The 21,152-nt window shown below is 41.2% G+C and overlaps 1 protein-coding gene across 5 annotated transcripts in view; it reads left to right on the plus strand.

The window, feature by feature from the left end:
* Nucleotides 1-21,152, plus strand: part of WIPF1 (WAS/WASL interacting protein family member 1) — a 146,117-nt gene that overhangs the window by 35,836 nt on the left and 89,129 nt on the right. The window contains exon 1 of one of the 5 annotated variants that reach the window (XM_033231073.1): nt 10,149-10,276. The exons of 2 other annotated variants lie outside the window; for them this stretch is intronic. The gene's annotated coding sequence lies outside the window, so the exon portion shown is untranslated. Of the gene's footprint in view, nt 1-10,148; nt 10,277-21,152 lie in introns of those variants that run through there. 2 more of the 5 variants (XM_033231080.1, XM_033231075.1) reach the window with 2 other exon arrangements.

Raw genomic sequence — 21,152 nt, forward strand, 5'->3', positions numbered from 1 at the left:
TGCAGTGGTGCAATCATAGCTCACTGCAGCCTCAGACTCCTGGCCTGAAGGGTCCAGCCTCAGCCTCCCAGATAGCTAGGACTACAAGTGTGTGCTACTGTGTATGGCTAATTTATTAAAGAAATGTTTTGGAGACAAGATGTTGCTATGTTGCCCAGGCCAGTCTTGAACTCCTGGTTTCAAGCAATCTTCCCGCCTCAGCTTTCCTCCTCATTTTTTTTTTTTTAATTATGGAGATGTAATTCACATGCTGTTTTCCTGCCTTTTTTTGTGTTTTTTTTTTTTAGATGGGGTCCACTTTGGGAGGCCAAGGCGGGTGGATCATGAGATCAGGAGTTCGAGACCAGTCTGACCAACATGGTGAAACCCCGTCTCTACTAAAAATACAAAAATTAGCTGGGCGTGGTAGTGCTCGCCTGTAATCCCAGCTACGCAGGAGGCTGAAGCAGGAGAATCACTTGATACGGGAGGCCGAGGTTGCCATGAGCTGAGATCGCGCCATTGTATTCCAGCCTAGGTGACAGAGCAAGACTCAGTCTCAAAAAAAAAAAAAAAAAAGACAGTGTCTCACTCTGTCACCCAGGCTGGAGTGCAGTGGTGCAATCATAGCTCACTGCAGCCTCAGACTCCTGGCCTGAAGGGTCCAGCCTCAGCCTCCCAGATAGCTAGGACTACAAGTGTGTGCTACTGTGTATGGCTAATTTATTAAAGAAATGTTTTGGAGACAAGATGTTGCTATGTTGCCCAGGCCAGTCTTGAACTCCTGGTTTCAAGCAATCTTCCCGCCTCAGCTTTCCTCCTCATTTTTTTTTTTTATTATACTTTAAGTTCTAGGGTACATGTGCATAACGTGCAGGTTTGTTACATATGTATACTTGTGCCATGTTGGTGTGCTGCACCTATCAACTCGTCAGCACCCATCAACTTGTCATTAAATCAGGTATAACTCCCTCCTCCTTATTTTTGATCAGACACAAATATTCTCACTGTTCCAAATTTAGGAAAGTATGTGCTTCACCAAATTTAGGAAAGTATGTACTCCAGGCTCAAAGTACCCTTAATGGATTTCCAATCCTGCTTTCTGACTAGACTGTACCTCTCTGGGATAATCTGCAGCTTTGTTCCATTTGATTCCTGAATATCCTTTATTTCCTGCATGCAAAACACCCTCAGAAATAAAGTTCATGGCTCGGTGTGGTGGCTCATGCCTGTAGTTTCAGCACTTTGGGAGGCCGAGGTGGGCAGACTGCTTGAGCCCAGGAGTTCAAGACCCGCCTGGGCAACATGGCAAAACCCCGTCTCTCCTAAAAATACAAAAAATTAGCTGGGTACGGTGGTGGGCGCCTGTGGTCCCAGCTACTCAGGAGGCTGAGGTGGGAGGATTGCTTGAGCCTGGGAGATGGAGGTTGCAATGAGCTGAGATAGCACCATTGCACTCCAGCCTGGGTGACAGAATGAGACTCCATTTCAAAAAAAAAAAAAAGAAAGAAAGAAAAAAAGTTCTTTGCTGGACTCTGGTTGCCTTTCTTGTGAGAAATTCAAATATAGATTTCCAGAGAATAAAATTTTCTACCTACAATAGCAACAGTACCCACTGTTTATGCACTGCAGTGGCTAAACTCTTTGCAGCATCACTTTTAATACTCACATTGAATACACATTGAATAATACTAAAGTTATCTCCATGTTATAGATGAGAAAACTGTGACCTAAAAGAATCACATCACAATGGTATCAACAATGTACTAGTGTATATACAGTCTACCAGCAAGAGAACTTTCTTGACCTTTCAACTTCCTTTAGCTGTTCCAAGGGTCAGAAACAGCGTTTGCTGGCTTTTTGCATGATTGTTAATGAGGAGAGGCTTCGCATGACATAATACTCCAAAAATCCCCCAGGGTCATTTTAGAAACAATTGCCCTGGGGTCTGGGTGGACCATTTGACGTACATTGTAAAGCACAGACCATGCCTTGCCACAGTTACCTGCTGCACAACTCACATGTGGTGTGCATGGGTTTAAATTTCTCTCAGAGATAGAACAACAAGAAGGCAGTTATGGTATGTACTGGAAATAACACTTGACTTATAGTCAGAAACGGGTTCAAATTCCAATTATATCACTTGTTTACTTATTTGAGCAAATCTCTTTGATTCTTGGAACCTTAATCTCCCCATTTGTAATATAATGATTACATATAATAGTTAACTCAAAGGGTTTTTTAGGCTAAATTGATTTCTTTAAACATGTACTGTTAAACAGAAACACTCTTTTAAGGTATTTTACCACATTTTCTCGTGGTCCAAACCAATATTTCATTTCAGTAAATTGAGTGATTGACAGGTCTTACTTGCTATACCTTTATCTCTATTCTTTCCCCTCTCTACTCTAGGCTTCTCTATGAAAAATCAAGTAAGGAATTTTAATGTTAACTTTCATTCAAACGCATACACATATAAAAAACCACACAAACAATACTTGTATTTTATGGCCAGAATTTCCCTATTTCCCTCGTGCCCTTCCAGTGATATCAAAGCTTTAAAAATTGAAAACTACTTCATTTTTTAAAAGAGGAGAAAAAAAGATGGTGAATTCTCATTTATTACTGTGCCTTCTGAATTAGACATTAGGAAACTCAGAATTCTAGTCATTCTGAGTCTAGCAACTCAGGTCTAGCAACATTATTTTCTCAATTGAGTTCCTCAACTCTTTAGCAATTATGTTTACATTTTTTGTGACATCACCTAATCTAGAACAGATTCCTTAGTTATGATGGCTTTTAGTGACGGGAAATGAGGTGGTAGGAAACCCACCTGGACAGCCTCTCTTCTACAGATACCTCTGTAGATCACAGATTGCCTGTATGTCTCAGAGTCCAAAATTTCCTGAAACAGTCCCCAGGATGTTTTTGGTTACGTCACAGCCAGTGGGTTCCTTGCTGCCTCTACCCCACACTTACCCACATTATTTGTGAAAGCTGTAGCTAGTCCTCCATATAGGGAGGGGGTGGGGAGTATATATGGATACCTGACAGCATACCCTTTTAGAAAGATTTCTGATGCCTATGTAATATTAAACTCCCTTATATAATTATTGTTATTAACATGAACCTACCACTACATTTCTCCAAACAACAGAATGACTTTACCTATTAATAGAGTCCTACTGTGTAGTTCTCTGATGTTTATGAAGAAAGATCACATGTATTTGATCTCTTGAAAAAAGTATTAAGTAGGATTTCTAAACCATTATATATTAAAACACATACACAGCTGGGGTTGAGGGTACTATACTAATTAAGAGCATGATCAGTCAGAAAAAGTCAAGAAAAGAGGAAAGACAGAAAGAAAATAATATAACCAAACACATGATAAAATTGGAGGAATAAGGTAAACAAAAACAAATGTGACTAGGTTAAATTCTAATAAAAATCAGTAACTCTCAGATTGTTTAAAAAGATAATGTAGCTATATACCATCTTTAGGAGCCATATGTATAGCAAAATAACACAGAAAGGATGAAAAGAGGGGATAGATTAGTGAATGCTAACAAAACAAAAATCAGGACAGTAATGTTAATATTTATAAATGTAGGATAGAATGTAAAAAAAAAATACTAAATGAGACATAGAATAAGAAATATAAATCCAACAAGAGGATTTAACAATAATGAACCTTTATGCACTGAGTATCCTAGCACTGAAAAATCTATTAAAAATACAAATAAAAATACAGGCCAGACATGGTGGCTCACGCCTGTAATCTCAGCACTTTGGGAGGCCAAGGTGGGTGGATCACTTGAGGTCAGAAGTTCGAGACCAGCATAGCCAACATGCAAAACCAGACTCTACTAAAAATACAAAAATTAGCCAGGCTTGGTGTTGTGTGCCTGTAATTCCAACTACTTGGGAGGCTGAGGCTCAAGAATCACCTGAACCCAGAGGCGGAGGTTGCAGTGAGCTGAGATTGCACCACTGCATTCCACCTTAGGTAATGGAGTGAGACTCTGTGTCACACACACAAAATACATATAAATAAAATAAAATAATTTAAAATACAAATGAAGTTTTTCATCATGATAGTGGGAGACTAACAAAATGTTTTCAATATTTCATCAAGTAGACAAAATAAATAGGAACAGAATGTTTGAATAGCATCATTATCATTATTGACTTAACCCAACAACTAGGACATCCACACAATTTTTTTAAAAGACCATGGAGCATTTACAAAAATTGATTAAATACTCAACTACAAAGAAGATGTTCAGTTAATAAAAAATAGACGTGTATTGGCCACATATAGTAGTATAGTAGCCTTGCAAATTAACACAAGATGGTTACTGCTCCCACCTCCATCTAATCACTTAGAAATTAAGATATGATCCTTCTAAATAATCCTTGGGTCAAGAAAACCAGTACTAAAACTATGGACTATTTAAAAATTAACAATGAGAATATAATGCATCAAAATGTGTGGAATAGGACTAAAAATACACTTAATTAAAGCTAAGTAAAAGGACTGGAAAAAATAAGATTGTGACTTAAGAAGCTAGTAAAATAAAATAAAGCAAAACAAAGTGAGAAGAAGGAAATAATAAACGTGGAGGAGGTGCCAGGTGCAGTGGCTCACACCTATAATCCCAGTGCTTTGGGAGGCTGAGGTAGGAGGATTATCTGAGGGCAGGAGTTCAAGGTTTCAACAAGCTATGATCATGTCTCTGCACTCCAGCCTGGGTGACAGAGGGAGACCCAGTCTCAACAACAACAACAACAAAAAGGCCGGGCGCGGTGGCTCATGCCTATAATCCCAGTACTTTGGGAGGCCGAGATGGGCAGATCACGAGGTCAGGAGATCGAGAACATCCTGGCTAACACAGTGAAACCCCGTCTCTACTAAAAATACAAAAAATTAGCCGGGCGTGGTAGTAGGTGCCTGTAGTCCCAGCTACTGGGGAGACTGAGGCAGGAGAATGGCGTGCACTTAGAAGGCGGAGCTTGCAGTGAGCTGAGATGGCACCACTGCACTCCAGCCTGGATGACAGAGCAAGACTCCATCTCAAAAAAATAAAAAGTGAAGGAGGGAAATAATGAAGATAAAGCAGAAGAAAATTAGAGTTGACAGTAAAGCAAAAATGCAGGGTCCCCAGGAGAGCTGCTGCAGTGAGAATGGAAAGCTGAGATAACGGGGTATTAGACACTATCCTTGCCCTCCTTGCATCTTAGGTTTGGTTGAGGTGAAAGGCATGTGCAGAAAATAGAGAATAGGACTGTATTCAATAAAGTGGTCATTTATGAGTATAGCAGTTGGTATTCTATCTATAGCATGGTAAATCTCTCTATAGCAAAGAGTAGCAGTTAGGCTCTGAGTCTCTGCACAGATAGAACTGAACCTGTATGTTGGCTTCAGACTTATCAAGAGACCCCAGAGAGGTTAGTTAACCACATAAAGCTTGATTACTCTCTCTGTAAAGTGGAGATCACAGTACCTACCTCACAAGATTATAATGAGAGTTAAATGAAAATATGTATATAAAGCACTTAGCTCAATGTCAAAGCATGGGATACAGGCTTGGTAAATGGTTGCTGAAAAAAGTCAGTGCAGCATCTCTTCCAGTCCTTTCTGGGTACTGGTGAGATGATTAAGGCACTCTCAGTTTTTGGTACACTTTATAAAGGAATGGGACAGCAAATAGTATTTAGAGTAGCCAAGTTCTGCCTACCTGGATGAAAAGATTGGGCATTTTGTCTGTGACCATTTGTAAGATATGCCAGTGGGAAATGGTTGAATTAGTCTCTGTCCTTTAAAATAAAAAAAAACTATAAAACATCATGCTCCCAAAATAACAGTGGTTCATTAGCTGGAGAGAAAATCCTGGCCACAGCGAGGGAACTCCTGGCCAGTCCTACCACTGTGCACTTACTTGTCTGTCTCAGTAGGAAAACAGAAGCAAGGAGAGCTTTGGATCTGCCTGTTGACCAGTCAGCACATTTGCTCCTTATCAGCCATCCTGAAACTCCATCTCGCAACCCCTCAACATCAATATTAGGTTGCTCAGGCATGATAATGGACTCATGAGATCTTGGAAAAGTAATAGAGTAAACACAAAAGGAGTCAGTAAACCCAGAAAAGAATTTAACACCTTCCTTCTTCCTTCTGCACATGGATATCCAATGTTCCCAGCGCCATTTATTGAAGAGAGTGTCTCTTACCCAGTATGTGTTCTTGGCACTTTTGTTGAATGGCAGTTGAGTGTAAGTGCATGAATTTCTTTCTGGGCTCTATTCTGTTCCATTGGTCTATGTGTCTGTTTTTATTCTAATACAGGCAGTTGGATATGTCCAACAAATAAAACGTGGTATATATACACAATAGAATACTATGCAGGCATAAAAATGAATAAAGTCCTGTCATTTGTGACAACATGGATGAACCTGGAAGACATCATATTAAGTGAAATAAGCCAGACACAGAAAGACAAATACCACATGCTCTCACCCATATATGGAATCTTAAAAAAAAAAAAAAAAAAGGTTGATATCATAGAAGCAGAGAATAGAACAGATGGTTACCAGAGACTGGGGAGGGAGGGGAAGATGGGGTCAACAGGTACAAAGTTACAGTTAGATAGGAGGAGTGAATTCTGGTGCACTCTTGCACAGTAGGGAGACTATGGTTAATGGTAAAATATTGTATTTTATAAAATAGCCAGGAGAGAGGTGTTTGAATATTCTCATCATAAATAAATGATAAATGCATGAGTTAATGGATATGCTAACTACCCTGATTGGATCATTATACAATATAGATATGTATCAAAATATCATATCATACTCCATAAATATGTACAGTTACAATGTCAATTTTAAAAATGAAATTAAATAGACTCCCCCGTTTTAATTTATATAAATATCTGTATTTTATCTATATTTAGGACTTGATGAGAATTTGTAGCTTGAGGTAAAGTTAGAATGTGTTTGTAGTAGAATGTACCTTGGAATTTTTTCATGTCTGCACATGCTACACATCAAACCACATTAGTCAAAATATTTGTTCAGTGGGGAAAAAATCCGTGAAAATAAATTATATATCTTAGTCCAAACAAAAAGTAATTGACTGATCTGTTTCTTCCATTCTCAGAACACCATCACCTATAAGGTGTAACATCAATTAATAACAGGTAAGGAGGAAAAAAAAGACATGACATTAAATGCACACTTCGATTCCAGGAATGTTAAAATATGTAGAGAAAAAAACAGTACCAGCACAGCCATGTATCTTAGGATTAAGCCAGTGCAGAATTCCACTCACTTGGTATTACGGTGTTTTGCAGCTGGTAGAGGCCAGGTAGGACTAATTTTATGAAAGTAATTAAACAAAATTTTTTATTAATACGCATGAGCAGAACTAATTAAAATTGAAGACACATGTTTTTTCAGGCCCATCAGTTTATTTTTGTATTCTTTTGTCAAAACAAAACAAAAAAAGAAACCAAAATCATGAACAGTTAGGGAGGTACTATACACGGTGAGCCTGGAGCATCTTGTAGTGCTGGAAAGTGAGGAAGTACTTAAAAACAAAACAGAAAAAAATATTGATAGGAATATGTCAAAGGAGCACAGAAACCAATGGTAAGAGCTCCCAGTGGCCAAAGCTGGAACAATTTGAGCAACAGAATAAAGTACTGTTGAATTAAAATGCAAAGCATAAAATAAATACCTGTGCAGCCATACTGATATAAATAAATGATTGAATACATTAATAAATGTGTATAAGAGACAAATCTTCCATGCAGAAGGATTTCAAATAATTTATATAGACACTCTACCCTGAAGGACTTTCTTCCAAAGAGTATGATATGGAAAGGTGGGGAGAAGCAGGGAGCAACTTTACAGTGGAGAAACCCGACATGCACTGCCTCAGCCAGGTGATCAAGGCCAACACCAGCAGTATTAAATCATGTGGATAGTACATACACCTGATGCGATGTGACTAAAATGACACTTTACCTGTGTGATCCTCCTCCAAATAACTCATAACCCCAGTCTTATCAAGAGAAAAACACCAGACAAATCCCAATTGTGGCACGTTCTACAAAATACCAGACCAGTATTTCTCAAAACTGTAATGGTTGTCAAAAACAAGGAAAGCCTGAAAAGTGGAGCGTAAGAAGACACGATGACTAAACGTAATGTGGAGTCCTGGATGGGATCCTGGAACAGATAAAGAACAGTAGGTAAGAACTAAGGACATCTGAATAAACCGTGGACTTTAGTTAATAATTATGTATCACTATTGGTTTATTAATTGGTACTTATGTAGCATACTAAATTTCAGAAGTTAATAATAGGAGAGACTGGGCATAGGATATATGGGAACTCTGTACTGTCTTCTCAGTTTTTCTATAAATCTGTAACTGTTCTGAAATATAAAGTGTATTAAAATTTTTAAATGCCTAACCAGAAAAAAAAAAAAAAAAAAAAAACATGGACAGAAAGCCAGGTTAGGGATTTTAATGGAAAATTATAAAGCATTTTATTAAGGCCTTTAAAAATTCCACACAGAACACGGCTTAAGCAGAACATATGCGGCTGCTTAGTTGAAAAATGGAACTGGCAGCTTAACCCAGAATGTGAGACTTCTAAATACATTCAAATTGAGTCATCATCATTTTTCATCTATGTAGTATTTTGTTTTTCCAAAGTTCTTGCAATTTCTGACTCCAAGATGGCAAAATTTTACCAATATTCCTGTTTTAAAGCTAATGCCATGTCTATAGCTCGGACAGCCATTTTGACTCAACTGCCTAATCTAAATGTCAATTCAATCAGAAAACCAGCCGTCAGCTGTCAAAATGGTAAAAACAGATATGTGTGTTTTCAAAGCCAGAAGTGCAATCATGTGGTGAGACTTCAGGGTTTTACTGAGGTCCACAGTTCTGAGTCCCAGGATTGGTTTCCTTACTCAGTATTCTCCCATGGAAAACTTCATCAGGGAATTATAGGGTAATATTTTCAAGACTTGGAGTATGTCTACAGTTACCTTTCTAAAAAACAAAAAAGATCCCTTTAAAAACATGTTTTAAAAAACAATCATGCCAAGGTAGCCAAATAGAAACAACTTTGGGGTTTTTGCAGTCAAGTCTTACAAATTGTGGAATATTCCCCTTGGTCCAGGAGATCATTTGACTGCCACACACAACTTCCTATATCCTCAAATTCCAGTATGTTTGGACCCTCCTGATGGCTAGGGGAATCACAAAAAGAAACAGAAGGCACCAGTGAGCAGAACAAGAAAGCTAGATATGGTGCCCTCGGGCTTGTTGCTTAGTCCCTGCCCCAGCTCTCCTCCAGCCTCTCCAGCTGTACAGGGCAGAGAGGGTCACAGCTGGCACTCTCCTGGTACTCTTGTCAGGCCAACATCAGAGCCCCCATGGCCAGGACTCACACACTGCCAGGAACCCAGCTCCATTCCGGAGGAAGATGATGCCCAGCCCTTTCAAGGGAAACCAAAAGGCTGGTGTATTTTGGAGGTCAGCAAGAGGAAAATGTCTCCCAGTTATTTAGCCCTGGAAGGCTGAGAATACAGTGGTTTTGTTTTCTGAACCAACAGTTGGGCCACACTGTCTGACAGCGTGACCACATGTGAACTTGAGAGAGTCCCAGGAAATTCAGGGTGTGTAGCCATGGTTGATGCAGGATCCAGAAATATGAACCAAGGCCTGAGTGTGCTCCCTTGATGGTGGTGCCCTTCAGAGAGGAGTGTGGGGACATCCTGGGTGCAGCACCATCAAGGGCCCTTCCTCAGCTGCCCCAAGGGTGGCATTCCCAGGGGCTGTCCTAATGACAACAGAGCACCCAAGCCCCAGGCTCCTCTGTGAGCGCTCTGCCCCTTCTCAGCTGCTCAACTCCAGCCTCAAGAGCCCTTGAGCCCTGGGGCTCAAGACTATCTCTCCCTTCCCCCTTCACTTTCCTCTGGAGTCAGGAGTGCCTGGAGTCCAGGCATGACTTCCCCCTGGCTTATCTCCTCTTTACCTGTGTCCTGGGAACACTCAAAACAAGCTGGGGGAGACAATCATTTCTGCAGACACAGGGTTACCCCCATGTGAAGCAAGCAGCAAATTGATCTTATCACATGCCTCTGACCAGTTAGGGAGGCGAGTCAAAGAAGGTGCAGTGAGGAAGTATAATGTCACATGCAACATTTACAGGAAACTGGCTAGAAGACAGAAGGGGAACTTGAGAACTTGGTTGTTTTCAGCAGATTAAAACAACACAGGTTAGTGCTTTTCCCCCCCTGGAAAACTTTTCATAGCCACTCTAAAATACCTAATTCTCTTTCCTTGAACTGTCTTTAATTATTTCTCTAATGTGAAGAACTTGCTTTTTGGCTTTGAATGTAAGAGCCAGCGCACAGCTGTTAACTGCACATTGTTAAGAGGAACAGACATTGGGCCATTATGGTGAAAATGAAATTCTCAGAATCTCTTGCTTCCGTGTTTAGAACTTCTCTGCTTCTGAAAGAACAAAACTTCAGATGTTCTTTAAATAACTTATTTCGTGGAATTCAGCTAGGCCTCCTGTCATTTTTACCTGTTAGTGTAAATGTGCAATGGGACAGACAGATCAGCCTGTGTCTGCAGATATGTGTGGGGCATTCAAAGGGTGTTAGAAAATACAGAAATACTGTGCATAAAAACGTGCTTGCAAGGTTATATGCAAAAGTTTGTTGTTTTGTGGAATTTTCATCTCATAAAACTCATCTTTTGGCTTGTATTTAATGTTAATATAATATCTCATGTCATTATAAATTCTTGTTTCCTTTTTTATTTTTTCTACTGTCCTCCTTCCCCCTTTTCTTTCCTTCCTTCTTTTACTAACACAAAACAGGAGTAGAGAAGCAGCAGTAGGGACAGCTTAAATATGAGACGAGGAAATCCTTTGCCCGGCACCAGAGTTTAAGAAGCAGGCATAGCCCAGAGCAAAAGCTAAGCAGGCCCTGAAGAGGCCGTGAGGTGTGACGGTTGCGAGAGCTTTATGTCTTCAGCCTTGTGCTTCCTAGAGAAGAGTCTGTAAAAGAGCCAGAAAGATGGCTAGAGGGTTGGGAAGCAGCAGTCCAGAAACAGAAAGGGCCCAAGATTATTCCTCCTGAGGCCAGTGAGGGACCGTTTAATTACGCAGTGGCCTGCTGCTTTCAGACCTGTATGTGGAAAAAGAAAACGTCTCAAATCCGAGTTAAGAGAAGGAAGTTCCTACATTATTGGACTGCTGTGCAGCTCTAGGACAGGTTAGCCAGAGGGGCTGCTGAGCTCTTTCTGGGTGTTTTTGGGAAACATACTAGACGGCTTCTTTGACTGTGTTAATGTGTTAACTGAGACAGGGAGGATAAGGAGAGGACAGCAAGATCAGGAACTTCCTGTTTCATGTCTTCATTCCAGCCCAAAGTGTTGTAAAATGTATCTGTATGACAAACGATGAAGGAGTGAGGGCTCCTGGACTCACTTGTTTATATTTCAGTAATGCCAAGTAGCTAGAACAGCGATGAAACACAAAAATCATGGTTGATTCTGTCCTCCAATTGCCACATTTTTTTCATATTTTACTACCAAGTTGTGCAAGAAAATGGAGAGGAGGCTGACAGAGAATAAGGGAAGATTCTAAGCTGGACATATCAGCCCTAGTGTTTTCAGAAACCCTGCGCTAGCTCTGACAGAGCCAGCCCACGTTGTCAACGGGTGTGGGGGGATGGAGGGAAGATTAGATTTATCGCTGGTTGGAGCACTTTGCACAAATGCTTGTAGGAGACATGCACATGGGGACTGCAGTAGGAAGGCCTCTTGTACCTGGTACTGCCCTTGAGCACCAGGAAGAGGCTTACAACTTCGCAGTGGCTAGACATTCCTCAAAGGAACTCTTCTTTCAGTTTTGTTTTGCTTTGTTAGTTGGCTATACAGCCTTGCTGTTCCAGAAGTCTTACATTCTGCAAATCTGCTGCTCATAGTGGAAAGGGACTTTTTATCTTTTTATTTTGTTAGAATGCTTTCCAGATGGGCCTGATGTCTTTTTTTTTTTCTTTTTTGAGACAGAGTTTTGCTCTTGTCGCCTAGGCTGGAGTGCAATGGCACCATCTCAGCTCACTGCAACCCCTGCCTCCCCAGTTCAAGCAATTCTCCTGCCTCAACCTCCCAAGCAGCTGGGATTACAGGCATGCGTCACCACACATGGCTAGTATTGTATTTTTAGTAGAGATGGAGTTTCACCGTGTTGGTCAGGCTGGTCTCGAACTCCTGACCTCAGGTGATCCGCCCGCCTCGGCCTCCCAAAGTGCTGGAATTACAGGCGTGAGCCACCGCACCCAGCTGCCTGATGTCATTTTTGTAAGTACATCCTTCCAAAAGCTGTTTGTATTTCTTCTGCGGGTCCTTATTCTCTCCTATTTCTCAGCCCCTTCTCCATCTTTCCACTTTCACTGCACTGTGTTCCTTTGTGTTTGACATGCAAAAAATGGTTTATAAAGTGCCATCATTATACAAAACCTCTGATCCCCAGGTTCTGAAAGAACGAGGATGGCAGAAGGTAACAGATCCTGTTGGGTGGTAGAGAGCACCTGGAGTATTAATCTTGTGTGTAATTTTTAGATAGGAATGACTGTCAAGTTGAATACTGAGTTGAGTTTAAAGGTCAAAGTGGAAAAAGATGAAGTCACCTTTAATCTGGAGAAAAAATCGTGAATTTTGTGGGGAGGAACAGTATGGACACATTCCTGAACTCTCTAAGTAGAAGATGAATGAGGCTGACTTCATAAATCTCTCTTCTTCCTCAACATAGGTAGGCCTCTCCTCCCCGAATCCCAGATGATACCAGAGTGGCACTGCGGGTCGACATCCACAGACAGATGTCTGGGTGACCCTGGTTTCAGAGGGATAAATGGTGATATATACCAAACATTCATGCTAGTGGGGAAAAGAAAGTTAAACTCTGTTAAGTGCAACTTTTACAACTGAACTCATCCTTGGTATCGTTTTGAGTTGGCATGAACAAATCTAGAGGCCCAGCTCTCTGGATTTCTCTGAAAGAAGTTACCGGGCATTTGTAAGGTATTATTGTTATCACTATCATATTGGGAAATACTAAGAACTATAGGGTTTTTTTTGGGGGGGGGTTAATGGCGATAAAGGACACATAACAAAATTTACCGTCTTAACCATTAAGCGTACGGTTCAGTAGCATTAAGTATATTCACATTGTGCAACCAATCTCCAGAACTCTTCATTTTGCAAAACTGAAACTTACACCCGTTAAACAACAATTCTCCATTCCCTTTCCTCCAGCTCTTGGTAGCCACCATTCTACTTTCTGTGTTTATGAATTTGACTTCTCTAGGTACCTCATATAAGTAGAATTAAACAGTATTTGTCTTTCTGTTTCTGCTTTATTTCACTTAGCGTAATGTCCTTAAGGTCTATCCATGTTGTTAGCACATGTCAAACATTCCTTCCTTTTTAAGGCCAAACATATTTGTATGTATATATCAAATTTTTTTATCCCTTCATTCATCAGTGGACAGTTGGGCTGCTTCTCCTTTTTCGCTGTTGTGACTAGTGCTGCTGTGAACATGGGTTTGCACATATCTCTTTGAGATCCTGCATTCACTTCCATTGGTATGTCCCCAGAAGTGGAATTGCTGGATCATAGGTAATTCTATGTTTGGCTTCTGAGAATTATCCAGCAATTGTGTCTTCTTATACCGCTCTCCCTCCCAAAACACAAACTTGAAGATACCTCATATTACAAGATCATCATCGTTTTTCTTCAAGAATGCCTCAAACAAAATGTTCATGTCTTGCTTCTGAGCAGTAAGGATGCAGAGGGGACTTGGGCTGTTGTCCCAGGAAAAGGAGCAAGACCAGTGGGGCCATTCTGGAGGGGTGGCCATGGTAGGTGTTTGGATTACAGATTCTGTGCAAGGAAGTGGTAGGAAAGATGTGATAGACAGCCTGACACAGTGTTGTGTGGTGATTCTTTTGCTGGAGATGTTGTCTCCTAATTAAAATATCATGAATACTAATGTATACTCTGTAACGTTACCAGGGAAGGGATTGCCTATATGCCTGATTGATTTTTACTCTGCCGTTTCAATTTCCCTCTATTTCTTCATCAGTCAGAAGGTTGGTGCTGTTTAAATAAAAAAAAAAGCTCTAAGTGTCCCCTTCTCCCAAAAAAAGGAACCAGAAAATGACAAGAAGAGTTGCATTTGTTTATGCAAGTGCATAGAAAGCTTTTCCTGGAAAAGAATAAACTGGAAAACGATGAGTCATTAAAGTAGAACCCTGTCATAGTGCAACAAACTGAATTTAAGAGGCATAATTTAAGAGGCTTATACAACATCCAGTACCAGTTCCACAGTAGGTATTCACATACCACTCAGATTGTTATTTCTCAATGCTAATGAGAAGCTACTGCTTTGAGACTGTCTAGCTAGATACTTACCAGACTTTGTTTTGATATTTTCTGGTATGAATTAGGCTTCCTTTCTAGTTGTGTTCATGCCCAGATTTTAATATGACATAGTTTAAGTTAACTCATTGTATTGTTTTGTAACCTAGTGTGGCTTAAAAACAGTCATTTATTATGTAGGATATATGTTTGCACATACAAATATACATGTGTGTATGTGTGTGTGTATAATGGGAGGAATTATCTAGGGCATATGTTTCCTAAATTAGAAGTCACTAAGTGGTATCTTGGAGCCTACAATTATTTGGAGTACTTCTGTCTTCAGACTAGGAGGTTAAGCATGTATTAAACATAGAGATTCATTTGGGAGGTTTGCTAGTAAACTGTAATTCTTTCAGTAAGTCACTGCTTTATTGAATGGTGGTGATTTGGAGTATCTTCTTTGATTTCCAGGCCAACAATGGAAAGATTTGGTCTTCCTTGAAGCCTTTAGAGACCTGTAGAATGAACTTAACTTCTGAAAACTGGGTGCGGGGCCAATAGAGGGGCTGCTCAATACCTCACCAGCCTGCTATGCGGAAGGCTGGATGGAGGGGCTGCTAAAGGAAGAGAACTGCTGTTCCAACTACGTCTCCTCCCTGCAGTGTGGCTTCTTAGGCAAGTCCCAGTTTAGAAGTCATCTAACTAAGTGAACATTCTTGACCTGCCACCAGGCCTCCCCTAAAATTCTTTTTTCTAAGCGAACAATATATGCTTTCAGTCTTTCTCTTCTTCCCTCTGCTTTTCCTCTTTTCTCCACTCCCCACTTTCACCTCTGCCATTTCATGCCCATCACTCTGAAAGCTCAGGGCAGAATTTACCTACATGGACAGCATGCTTCCTTCCCTGGCCTTATCTCTGAGCTTTTTATTCCTCTTCCCCAGAGCATTTAGTAACCTTCCTGGCAAAACAGAGGAAAGTCAAGGCTGATGAGCATAGTTATCAGAATAAAACTGTTTAAGAGGTTTTATGTAAGAAAAATAATTTGGAAAATAACAATGTTTTTTATAAGATCCTGATGAATCAGGAAGGATAGTTTACTTTTTTTTGATAGAGACTCACTATGTTGCCCAACTCCAGTTGGAGTGCAGTTGCTATTTACAGGTACAATCATGGCACACTACAGTCTTGAAACCCTGGGCTCAAGCGATTCTCCTGCCTCAGCCTCTCTGTGTTTTAAAGACTTCTTTTGAGGGTCCATAAGGAGGTAGCTGTAAGGGAAGGGGAACTGAAAAGGCCAGAGGATAATTTTCTCTAAAAGGCAAAAATGTTAGGTTATTCAAAAACTATTTTTTCCTCTACTTCAGTGCCAGGAACATCTGGCCTCAGGAAAAGTTTAGGAAAGATGCTGTTGTCATCATTTAAAACTTAAAGAGGTAGGTAAAAAATAATCCTGGATTTTTTTGAACTAGAAGGGACCTTAGAGAGTTATATCCTTTTATTTTTAGATTTGGAAACTAAGGCCCAGAGAGGTTAGGTGATTTGTCTGTGGTCACAGTAGCTCATTAATGATGGTAGAGGGTGTAGAACAAGGCCCCTGGCTACACACTGGTGACATAAGGGGGAAATGTTGAAGGGCCCCAAGGACTTTGGAATCTGAAAGTAGGTGCCCATCTGGGATCTACACAGGCCAGATCTTTGCCTAGTGGGGGTGGAGTAACAGATTGAAGATGTGAGGAACTTTCAGAACTCCAGCAAAGTGAGCTCTATGTAATTCCTGGAAGACAGCACAGCCATATGGCTGGAATTTTGTGGGTAGAAAGCTAATCCATCCTACCTGGAGAAAGGTTGTGGGCAATGAACTGGTCCTCATGGAGCAGAAAGGGAAATTTCCGATGGTTGCCCAGTATTGGCCAGGAAAAGAGGTCCTGAATCTTGTGGACGTGAATGTGGATTGGTAAGTATGGATGAAGATCTGTTGTGAAGTATCTATTGTGATGCATTATCAGGGCTCACCATAACATGGATTAAGCAGTCCTCAGAAGGGTTAACCATCCTTAGCACTGATTCTATCACCCCTGAACCACATTCTGAATGCTAAGTCAACTGCCTGGGTACCATTATCTCAGAAAGGTATATTCTGGACAATGGACATGGTCACTGGAAAGAAATGGCGTTTTTTATAGATTCTGGGGTGTCCAGCAGCCTCTTGTGAATTTTTACTCAGCCATTCTGAGTTTGATGCCTCTGGCTCCCAGATAAAAGGGAGATTTGGGGACCTCTATGATAGTACTCTGTGCTTGATATAGTGTTCTGTAGTGTTCTACCCCTCCCCAAGAATGCCAATCGTAGGGGTCTTTTCAGGGTAAACAGCGGCCTCTCCTAAGTGTCAGGCTTACTTCATTGTTGTTCCTCCTCAAAATGCCACAAACAGTATTAAAATTAAAAAATGAGATATAATACATGGGTCCTGCTATTAGAAATCACAAGGCTACCAGGTGTGGTGTCTCATGCATGTAATCCCAGGACGCCTTGAGGATTGCTTGAGCCAGGAGACCAGCCTGGACAACATAGGAAGACCCCATCTCTACAAAAGATTAAAAATTATCCAGGTTTGGTGGCATTCACCTGTGGTTCCAGCTACTCAGGAGACTGAGGCAGGGGGATCACTTGAGCCCAGCAGGTCAAGGTCAAGGCTACAGTGAGCCATGATCACACCACTGCACTCCAGCCTGGGTAACAGAGCAAGACCCTGTCTCAAAAAAAAAAAGAGAGAAGAAAGAGAAATAAAGGGAGGGAGGAAAGGAGGGAGAGAAAGAGGAAGGGAGGGAAAAAGAAAGAGAAAGGAAGGAAGAAAAGAGGAAAGGAAGGAAGGAAGGAGAAAAAAGAAAGAAAATCATAAGGCCTTTTTTTTGGACACTGGATGTTTTCAGAGTTTTTTCTCTGTTTTTCTTGTTTGGCATTTTCCCTTAATTCAGATCTATTTATTAAGTATCTTCCATGTGGATCTTATATTCAAGTTAAGGGATGTGGACAAAAAACAATAAACCTAAAAAATATTAGGTGATGTATATTAGGAATTTAGAAGGGATATGTGCTGTGGAGAAAGTCTAGTGGGGTAAGGAGGAGCAGAGCACAGTGGTGGAGGATAGGTGCAGGTGAGCTGGTAAGGGCAAAGTCATGGAGAAAATGGTGAGAGAATTCACCATGCAGACACTGGGGAAAGCCTGAGGATGCAGAAGCAGAACATGCCTGGCGTATTCAAGGAGTAACAAGGAGCTAGTAATTTAGAGGTGAGATCCTGGAGGGCCATGTTGGTCATGGTAGGACTCTGGCTTTCCCCCCAGAGTCTGGGAGGGAGGGGAGGACTTTGATCCAAAAAGAGACAATGATCTGACTTTAAATTTAACAGCTCCCTCTGCCCACTGTAGTGAGAGTAGACTGTGGGAGCACAAGAGTGGAAGAGAGGGACCAGTTAGGAGGCTATTGCAATATTCCAGTGAGACATGCTGGTGCCGTGGACAAGGGTTAGCAGTAAAGATGGTGAGGAGTAATTAGAGTCTGGTTATTTTCAAGGTAGAACCAGCAAGACTGGCAGTTGGATTGAAAAATAGCAGAAGAGAGGAGTTAAGGAAGATAGGAAGTGCAGGAAGTGGCCTAAGTGCAGTAAGAATAGAAATGCCATCAGACTGAGATGGGGAGGGCTGTGAGTACAGCATTTTGGTGTGGAGGGGAGATACTAGGACTTTTGTTTGGGATGTAGTGAGTTTGAAATGTCTATGAGACAGACAGCCACGTGGAGATGTCAGGTGGGCAGTTGGATATACGTGTCTGAATATAGGAGTTAGAATCCTAGAAAAGAGTCATCTTTCTTAGTGGTCTTGGTTTATATCACTCCTGAATTCATCTGTAGCCTCTAAAACTTCCCTTAAAAACATGGAATGTGACTCTGCATAGTAATACGTTCAGTGGTTGATTTCTGGGACTGAAATCAGAGAGAGAATGTTCGTTTGGGTAAACAGAAGTGGAAGAATCAGGATTCTTGTTTCAAACTTTGTTTCTTACTGCTTAAAACCTAGTGATTCCATAATTCTTATTTTAAGAAAAGAAAACCTTTTTTTAAACAAAATGGGCAAAAGCAATACCTTAACAAATCAAGCTTTCCTCTGCTTTTATGTCAAGGTAGTTGAGAGTATTGTGAGATGGTTGTAATTTTTATGTTTATGTAAATGTCATCTTAAATGTAATTGAAATTGCTTTTTGTCATTGAAACAGACATTATATAGTTTTACAAATTTTAATGAATTAATCTATGCCGTCTTCCTGTGGAAAAGCAGATACTGCTGGCCCTCCATATTCACAAGCTCTGCATCTGTGGGTTCAGCCAACTATGGATCGAAATATGCAACTTCATATTATCTTCATTCAGGAGGGAGAACCCTGAGTTCTTATGGGTTGGATCTAAGCATGCAAGACTATTGAGTTACATTTGACTCTGAAGTCACTTTTTTGTCTTTACTTTTTAGTCAGCTTGTGAAAGCAAAAAGCGTCTTATTTTTACAACTGTGTTAGTACCCTGGAATAACACTGGCATTTCCTAGCCCAAACTGAGACTAAAAGTTTTGAATTAATCTTTCCCTCAACTTACAAGAAAACAGTTATCAAATTTGTCTTTAAATTATCTCATTAGACCTGCCACCAGCCTATAAGGCAGGCACTCCCATGAGCCCCACTGACAAAGGTGGAAATTGCCTCAGAGAGGTGAAGTGAAGTGGTGATGCATTCCGCAGAGTGGGAATTCAGACCCAGGTCTGTGTGTGTCCAGAGCCCCCCTAGCCTGCTTTCCAGCAGCATGGAGTAAAGTAAAACAAACCCGGGCATTTCAGTGAAATAATGCAGACCGAGAGGTCATGCAGAATGATCTCCTTTGTGATAAGCCCTTGAGGTTTCATTCAGAAAACTCAGGAAGTTGCTAAACCAATCTTTGAAGTGGGAGGATTCATGAACCAAGTCTTTTCTTAGGCCTGTATCCTGTACAGTGGTGAGGCTACTCGGGTGGTGTGATGCCTGTGGACTGAGAACATGCCCTCCATCAAACCCACAAGGAAACTTCCACTCAACCCTCAGTTGCACAGAAGTCCATTGGTGCCAGCCGGCAGCAGCTGTCCCTGGCTGCTCCCAGAAGGCGCCTGGTAACTGGGAGAATGCCAGCCAGCCGCCCCGAGGAGACCTGAGTGAGGGGTTCTGCAAGCCTTGGAAGTGGTCCAGGACCTTAAGGCTCTGGCCTGAGCTCAGGGCTCAGAAAAATGGACAGGGCTCTGTCCCCATAGTGCCAGTTGTCAGAACGCTGTAGGGCAGTGGGGTCAGCTTCCACACCAGTACCCTTCCATGGGGGCCCGTGGGAGGAGCAGCCCCAACCCCCCTCCACAGTGAATATTCAATCTTGTGTGCACTGGTGCAGATATCCTGGTTATTAAAATAATGAGATGCCTAAAAACCAGTTGGCGAATTGTCATCACCCTCAGCCCCCTGAGCACACCCCCAGAACTCCTAAGACTTCTCCCATAATTCAACAACTAAAGGATGAATGCCAGCACAGCGCAGGGTGCCCCTGGACCCTGCGCCAGCATCTTATATTGTCCTAATCGGTTAGCGCCTGTGCCTCATTGGTTGTTAAATATTTTGAATATCACCCCATTTCCACTCAAGTAAGAGGAAACACGGAAGGCATTTCTGTGAACAGGTGATGACAAATTTAGATTGGGGTCTACGAGGGGAAAATTGAAACCTATAATTGTGTCCCTAGTTCACTGGTTCTCTGATAGGGGCATGTGGATAGCATCCCAGGCTGTTTTTCACTAATGAGAAGAAAAATGCCTGCAGTGGTTATGACTGGAAAGGTAATAAGCAGAGGTCAGCCCAGCCCCTAGAAACACAATTTTGATTAATGTTTTCAGAGGGCCCCAAGTTTAAGAAGATTTGAATTTTGCAGGAAGACTTCTTCTGCACTCACTTTCCGCTCTAGTCCTACCTGTCGTTAGAAATGTGGTTATTACATCTAACCATGACTTGTTTGCTCCCATAGTTCAGTTGGTGACCACCTGCCCAGAGGAGATGAAAGGTTCATTATTAGTCGAGCTCCACTAATCCTGATTTATTAGTGCCAAACACTTGCCTTTTGCAGCTGTGAGGGAAGTTTTCAAAGTTGATCTATTTCTGAGCTGCACTAGCAGTACCACATTTTTGTTTGTTTTGTTTTGTTTTTAAGACTCTTTCACAAAAACAGTAAATGCCCACAGATGGTAGATTCCAGGGGTATGTGAGGAAACCCTGTGCCCATCCACAAAGCACCAGGCTGATTTTTAGATGGTGCAAGATAGACTGCATCCTTTAACACAGGGGTTTTTTCACCTGAAGTCTATGAACCAGATTGGAAAAATAGTACCTCTTTTTCACTAACCTCTAGCTAAAATTTCGCATTTCTTTGATTATGAATGTAGCCAACGAACTGCAGTAGCATTAACAGCACTGTGACACCATCACCAACAGAGCTCATAGATATTTTATTTCATTTTATGGCAGGCAGCTTATAAGATGGTCCCCAATGATCCCCACCTCCTGAAATTCATGCCTTGGCATAAGTCCCTCCTCCTGAATATATAATCACTTTTGGTGGATGAAATATGGCAGAGAGGATGGGATATCACTTCTGAATTTGA

Source organism: Trachypithecus francoisi, unplaced genomic scaffold, assembly GCF_009764315.1.
Source record: "Trachypithecus francoisi isolate TF-2019V2 unplaced genomic scaffold, Tfra_2.0 Lachesis_group13, whole genome shotgun sequence".
Taxonomy (NCBI): Eukaryota; Metazoa; Chordata; class Mammalia; order Primates; family Cercopithecidae; genus Trachypithecus; species Trachypithecus francoisi.